Source organism: Poecilia mexicana, unplaced genomic scaffold (assembly GCF_051168715.1).
Source record: "Poecilia mexicana isolate PSO_F unplaced genomic scaffold, ASM5116871v1 scaffold_17, whole genome shotgun sequence".
In the NCBI taxonomy this organism is placed as follows: domain Eukaryota; kingdom Metazoa; phylum Chordata; class Actinopteri; order Cyprinodontiformes; family Poeciliidae; genus Poecilia; species Poecilia mexicana.
In genome coordinates, this window is record NW_028263386.1 from 29,363,967 (window position 1) to 29,371,516 (window position 7,550).

Consider the following 7,550-nt stretch of genomic DNA (forward strand, 5'->3'; position numbering starts at 1 on the left):
GCATTACAAACCTTTGGTTGAAATGGCGCGTTAAATTAAAGTCTCCATTACAGACCAGAGAAAACTAAAGAGAATGCAACGTTGTGTTAATCCATTTGAGGAGTCGGCAGTTTATCCTGAGGAAATAAATGACGACGCAGAAGTTAATTAAACTGTAACTTGCGCAGTCCGCTGCTCAACCACTGCGGACGAGGCTCCGCCGCTGCGAAGAATTAAAACTCATCCAGCGGTTTTAACAAACGGAGCCTTGGTGCACGTTCCCCAGGAGAGCGGCGTTCTGGAGGAGCTGCAGACGTAACATCTGACCATTTGGGAGAAGCGAAACCACGCAAAAAAATTAAAAAAATAAAATAAAATTCCTGGTAAAAGCGCACACCGGACCGCGCCGGGTAAAAATACTCAGAGTTCAGTTGATCTGTTTGGATCAGACAGATCCAACTGACTGATGAATTAGCGCAGATTTTACTGCAGATGGGAACCAGGAGGAAGTGCGTTCAGACCCCAGCGGGTGAAGTGATGCTAATTTAAGTGAAGTCGCTTAATTCAATTTATTAAAAGTTATTGGGGCCTCAGTCAGTGGTTTTTCTCACTACGAGAAAAATGTAGATGTATTTATCTGCTTAATTTGTGATGGGATCTGGACTCACGGTGAATATTAACTAAACCGCATAAAATGCAGCTAAATGGCCGATGCTAGGATAAAAATAGTACAGGACAGATTTTTTTATGTTGTCGGTCAAGATAACGGATAACAAAAAAAGTCTAGCGCGACCTGCCGCCCTGACACCAACTCACACATCTTCATTCAGTCTTACTTGTAAATCGATTTTTCTTTTCTTGGACGTTTTGATGTTAGCTTGTCGATGTCTCAGTTTTATTCGCTGGGAAAATCAATAAGCAGCTTAAGGTGACTCTGCTGCTCTCTAGTGGCGAGAAGCCGTAATGTTGGCTGGTAACAATCGGAATGCATTGTGGGAGATGTAGTTTGTAGTCAATTCGTGCTCAAAACCTATTTTAAGTCAATCATGGACCTATAAAACGGTAGGGGGGCCGCATAAAATGACATGGCGGGCCACAAGTGGCCCGCGGGCCTTGAGTTTGACAAATGTGGACTAAAACATCCACTGAAAGACAGAAAAGTTGAGCACTAACAATGGCTGGTAACATGGGTGACCGAGTCCAGTCCTGGAAAGCCAGCATCCTGCTCCAACACACCTGGATGATGACCTCAGTGGCCCGGCCTCTCTGAGTAGCGCACCTGGAGCTCAGCAGGACTTTCTGGAAGAAAAGTTCAAAAGCTTCACTTTTCTTATGATATAATCACCTTTTTTCTCTTCTCCTTCGTTATCTGGACTGAAACAATATGGTGTACTCCAATCATCCATGTTCCATGAGTATAATGAGATGGCCCAGTCCTGTAATTGGTGAAATTATTAGTCATTATATCCATCATATGCTAATTAGCTCATAAGTTAATTTGTTGGGCCAGATGAATCCCTGCACCCACTCTGTGTAATTAGTCTGTAATTCTTCTACATGTTGTGAAACAGGGGACAGCAGCAGTCCTGAAGAGCAGAGGGAGGGACTGGGGACTAATTAGAAATATATCACGTGGAGCATTTCTATATTAATTACAACATTTTCCCTTCTCTGATATTTTTTTCTTTCTTCTCATAATCAGGCTGCATCAGAGGAGGACAATATAAAACCAACAAGGAGCCTGTCTGCTGTTTAATCAAAGACATGGCTCTTTATTTGCATTTCTAATTGGAATTAATTAGGATTGCCTAAATATTGTACTACTGTGTGTATTCCTGTGTGTGGGTTAACAGGACTGGCAGACATGATTGCTTACAGGGGTTTCTTCCTTTATCAGAAGATATCATCAGAAATGCTAAGCTGCTTTCTTTGGAGAGAAAAAACACAATACTGTAATGAACCAATGATTCCTTGTTTATTGTAACATTCCTGTTCCTATGCAGCTCCACAGATCTGGACACAGAGGCTTGAGCCTCTTACAAGTCTTTATGTTTTAATTTCTTGTTTCATTGGTCTTTCAGGATTCTTGTGTAACTGCAGTCTGAAATGACTGAAGTTAACAGAGCACCAATGTTGTTCTGATTCAGGACAGAAACTGGTTTGTATAAGAACAGGATTCTGTTGGTTGGTCCACTCGTGTGGTCAGAACCACCTGGAGCTAAACACCGTGGAGATGAGTGGACCTCCAGGGAACACCCTCCACACCCCTCACCAACCTCAGCTGTGGATTACTTCTGGTTCCCAGGAACGGCTTTGTCTCAGGACTTGCCTGGTCCTCACTCCTCAGAGACAGAGACTGGACTTTATGCAGCAAATCACAAAATCCAACAAAGGAGCTGCTCATCGTCTTCATGGCTATTATTTAGAACAGGACGGGTCCAAACTACAACAAATGTTCAGGTCTGCATCATGGCTGACCTTCCATCCAGGTCTGCTGCAGGTTTAGGGTCAGGAAAATTGAAGCCAACATCTCTGCAGACACACATCCTGTACACAAACTGTTTAGACTTTCACATTCAGATAAGCGCAAACCTGCCGTCACAGAGACACTTTCCCCCCTCATGCTAACAGGTTATAGTTTGCTTTTATATTTAAAAAAAAGAAAAAAAAAAGCATGCATGGAGATATTGTTTCTTGACCTTTAAACAGATATATGTAACGTCTGTTGCTGTGAGTGCTTAAGTTCCTTGTACACAATCTCAAATAAATCTGATTCTTATACATAGGCATGTTTCTCCATCTAATGATGTACACCACAAACTGTCCAACCATTTCTCCCTCCAGCTTGCAGAATGAGAAGCAGGTCACACCTACTCACATTCTCTAATCTTTTCTACTTCAGCAAAGGTCTAAAAATCAGTCATTTTCCTCTTCTGCTCTGCAGAGAGAGGTTTGACTGATAGACCGGCCCACCAGGTCATGTCTGGAAGCTTGTAGTTATTAATAGTGACCCCACTGTTATCAACTCAGAGACTTTCTTCCTATATTCAGCGACATTTCAATCAAAAAAAAAAAAAAAAAAAAAAAAAGACACTGACTAAAATCGAAATTGGCACATCAGACTCTTTATAGATTGATAATCTATGATCTGCAAGAAAGCTGCGATCGGTGCACTGACCTATGTAAGATGACGGCTCATGTAAGACAAAACCTTATCCCACTTACTTGAAGGTGTCATGTTGGCTTCCAGTTTCTTTACCCACATGCAGAACACCACCAGGAGAACAGATAATCAGAAAAATAAAGTTTATTTTAACAATGATGAAAATAGAGATGATGTGAGTCTGGTCCTTGGGGGTGGCTACCAGGGTCATCTGGATGCTTAAGAGTAGTGGAAAAGAAATGGTGAGTTTGAGGTCATTGGAAAATATAATCTTGCAAACAATTAGAATGATCTTACTCTTGATGGAGACTTCCGCCAGGGAGGAAAATACTGTGGGTTCCAGGGTTTGGTCTCTTTGTGGGTGTCCTTGAAGTGATCCGGGTTGCAGTGAGTGATGTTGTTGGAGTGGAATCTTGTTTGGTGAAGTGATGACTGCGGTGGAGGCCAGACAGGTAAGTTCAGGTGAGGAGAAGCGAGGAGCAAGGGTGAAAGAAGGGGGTACGGTAGGGTACTGCATACCCCTAAAAGATTTAGCGGGGGTACGCAGTACCTGCAAGAGAGGAGCGGCTGTAAAAAATCAATGGGTTCACTGTGCAGCCGTGACTGATTAGTTTTTCAAGAACAATCTAAAACATGACTTAATCAGTTAATAACTTTTTTCTCATATCTTATGGTTTCTGAACTCTTCGTGCTTTGCTAGAGCAGGGCAGCAACACGTCGATCTCGGCATTAGGTGACAAACTGAACGCCGCCAGGAGGCTGAGACCAGCAGGTCTTCCTCTGACTCCTTATCAAAACGTTCATAACTTTATTAAAGAACAACAAAAAAATCAACAAAACGTGCTCAAATTAATGACCCAACAACAATAATAATCTCTGTAATTATTGTTTCAAACAAGGTGTTGCGCAATTCTGCGGGTTTCGGTTCCTTTACCAAATTAACTAATCAACCACCGCTGTGAGAGGCTTATTAATAATCGCAAAATAAATATCAAGCCTGCAAACCTGATATCATAACGGACTGAATGTTATGTTTTTAACATAATCTTTGGTCGGCTTGTGGCGCGCAGGAGGTTGCCATGGCAACGGGTGAGCTTAAATGACAGAGAGAGACGGAGAATAAAAAGGTGGAGTGGTTTAGAGTTGATCACCTGTTCAGGTTGTTTTACCTTTGTTTACCTTTGCTGTGGCGAATCACAGCCACTGGAGTTTCTGAATGTTCAATAAACGACAAACTTGGACTAATTACCTCGTTAGTCTGTCATTTACAACAAACATCAAACAATGTAAATATGTTTCATTAAGTATTTAACAAACAAATGGCTTCTACCGTGATAATTATGTGAAATTAAATTAATTGTCTAATATAAAAAAATAGTTTGGTGCTGTCGGGCTCAGAGTCTGAGAGGCTTTTCCTTTATCAAACTTTTTTATTTGCCTCTTATTTAGTGGAAATATTGATGTTGATGAGATTTTCTCCAAAATAATAACCTTTTTCAACCTTTATAGCTCCACTGTTGAAAATGAGGCTCTAACATTCACAAATGACAGTGAAATAAAATCCAGTCCAACATCTGGTTTGAGGTGATTCCTCTGGAACCTGTTGGAGGAAAAATATCCCAACTTCAGAAGATGAGCTTTAACCTAACAGAGCTCTGTGGTTCCTCCTGTCAGTATGAGAGTCAGGGTGAGGAGGCCCCATGTTAGTGTGAGAGAATGGACATCAGAAGTAATTACATCCCCTTCATTTTCTTTTTTTGTTTATTTGCTTTCATTTTTCTTGTGCTGGCTGTGTTCTTAAGCTGCACTTCTCTTGCTGAGATGCGCTGTACTGCAGTGACAACGGTTCGCCACCAGTGGGCACATAGAGCACGGTGACGCTCCTGACTCAGCGAGCCAACGGCAATTAAGCGCAGTAACGGCTGGTCAGCGAAGGCGCTCACTGTCGCTCTTGTGTTTCTACAGCGTTCATCGAAATAAAAGAACCTGCGCAAAACCATACTGATTAATTTTTAAGTGTGCAACATTAGGAAGAGAAGTGGAAGCTGCAGAATCTTCAGAACAAACAGGTCATGATGCTGGGCTGCTGATTATCCCTCTGTCTGGACACAGGATCAATAGAACCAGTTTAAAAGATAAAATGAATGGTTATATGCCAGACATGGAAAACTGGGATGCACTCCATGCCATGATGTTCAGAATTTAGGTCTCATGGCATCTCAAGGTTCAACATTGCAGCCAGTGGGCTGAGAGAAATACAGCTTTATTTTGTAGCAATTTTTTTATTTATTTATTTTTGTCATAGTACCCCCAAGAACTTAAAACTACTTTCACCCCTGCATTTGAGATTACCTTCGTTAACCTAAATTAAACAAACAATATGTATAAAGCTTGATAACTTACGAGTATCGGTACTCCTCCGGTTTTCTGTGACTGTGAGTGACTGTTGATTAGGAGTCGAAGTTGAAGCTGTATGCATCAAAAGTAAAAGTTAAACAAAACTGAAAGGACCATAAAACATTTCGGATATCAAACTTACAGCGTTCTAGTTCGTCTATTCGATTGACAGCTTCCCTAAGAAGAACCGATAAGGAACGATCTGCTCCTTCTATGTTCGCCATTGCTCGACTGCTTTTCGGAGGGAAAGTCCAGAAGAGTTCAGCCCTACAGTTGCATCTAACCAGCCAATAGGCTGCCATTGTAGCCTGAAGTCACCGCCCCTCATTATATTAAAGCAGAAACGAAGAGGGGAAAATGGTAGGTAAATAACAAAATATGGAAATACTAAATGAATAAGGGAAATTGCAAAATGGAAAAATTAAAAAAATTTCAAACAGTTAAATGAAAAATAGATAAATGAAAAATGGGTAAATAGAAAAGGGATACATGAGAAATGGATAAATGAAAAAGGGAAATTGGAAAGTGGCTAAATGAAAAATGGATACATGAAAAATAGATACATGACAAATTGATAAATGAAAAGGGAAAATTGAAAAATGGACATGAAAAATAGATCAAAATAATTGGGTTAATGAAAAGGGGAAATTGAAAAGTGGTTAAATGAAAAAATGGATAAATGAAAAATGGATAAATAAAAAATGGGTAAATGAAAAAGGAAAAAATTAAAATTGGACAAATGAAAATGGGAAAATGAAAACTGGTTAATGAAACAGGGAATAAATAAATGTATAAATGAATAAATATCAATGGGAATAAAAATGCCAATCATTTATTAATTTAATTTTGGCTGAAATGGCTCTTCATACAGGTCTGACTAACAAATCAATCCTCCAGCTGCAGCTGATCCAGAAGCTGCTGCTGATGTTCTCACTAAAACCAGGTAGAGCACATAGCACCAGTTTTAAAGTCCCTACACTGACTTCCTGTAGCTCAGAGAACAGACTTAAAATACTGTTAGTTAGTTTATAAATCACTGAACAGTTTAGCACCACAATATATTAAAGATCTGCTGTTGTTGTATCAACCTTCCAGACCCCTCAGGTTCTGGTTCTGCTCTGCATCCCCAGAACCAGAACCAAACGAGGAGAAGCAGCATTCAGCTTCTATGCACCACAAATCTGGAACAAACTTCCAGAAAACTGTAAAACAGCTGAAACACTGACTTCCTTTAAGTCTATACAAAATACCCACCTGTTTAGTTTTATTTGAAACATAAAAATGAAACATCAATAATCTTATATGCAAAATGTAATGTTGACTGTGTGTTCCATGACTTTGTAATTTTCTGTTTTTATAATGTAAAGCACGTTGAAATGCCTTTTTGATGAAAGGTGCTGTACAAATCAAATTTGATTGATTCCTGAGGCAGAGTTTCAGAAAGGAGTTTATAAAGAAACAGAGGTCCAAATTCAAAATGTTAAATTACACACATTTTCTAGGTCACATTTGATACAGAATTCTTATAACAACTGAAGGTAACATATTACTTGGTTGCGCTATAAAATGGCACTATGTGCCTAGAAAACTCCCCCTTTAAAACTGAAGATAGCAGTGAAGGTTGGCATCAAGTGTGTTTGCATGATTTAAGACAAAATGATCTAAAAACCATCTTAAGCAACTGGAAGAGATAACCTAAAGAAACTCAGATTGTCCCAAATATTCACATAAATAAATATGAAACAAGAGGAGAATATTCAGCTCATGACCTTGGCTCAGTCTGTTTCTCATTCAGTCAGAGGGAGTTTTTGAGGGCAGCACCGCAGGCGGCTCCACAGTCCCATCCATGCACCCTCCCCCAGATGACCCCTAGGCTATCTGTCTGACAGCCAACAATTGGAGCTTTACCAGTAACTACCCCAGACCCTCATTAACAGTTAATTAAATCACGTCTATCAGGAATCCCCCACTCCATTCTGGAATACCTCTAGGAACAAAGTAATAGACTTTG

The 7,550-nt window shown here is 40.1% G+C and overlaps 1 long non-coding RNA gene across 1 annotated transcript; it reads right to left on the minus strand.

Moving 5' to 3' along the window:
* Positions 1 to 3,270: 3,270 nt before the first annotated feature.
* LOC106905760 (uncharacterized) lies at positions 3,271 to 4,099 on the minus strand. Its single transcript, XR_001415196.2, has 2 exons — positions 3,440 to 4,099; positions 3,271 to 3,360 (listed from the first exon to the last, which is right to left on the minus strand). It is a non-coding gene; the product is annotated as an uncharacterized LOC106905760 (long non-coding RNA).
* Between the last annotated feature and the right edge of the window lie 3,451 nt (positions 4,100 to 7,550).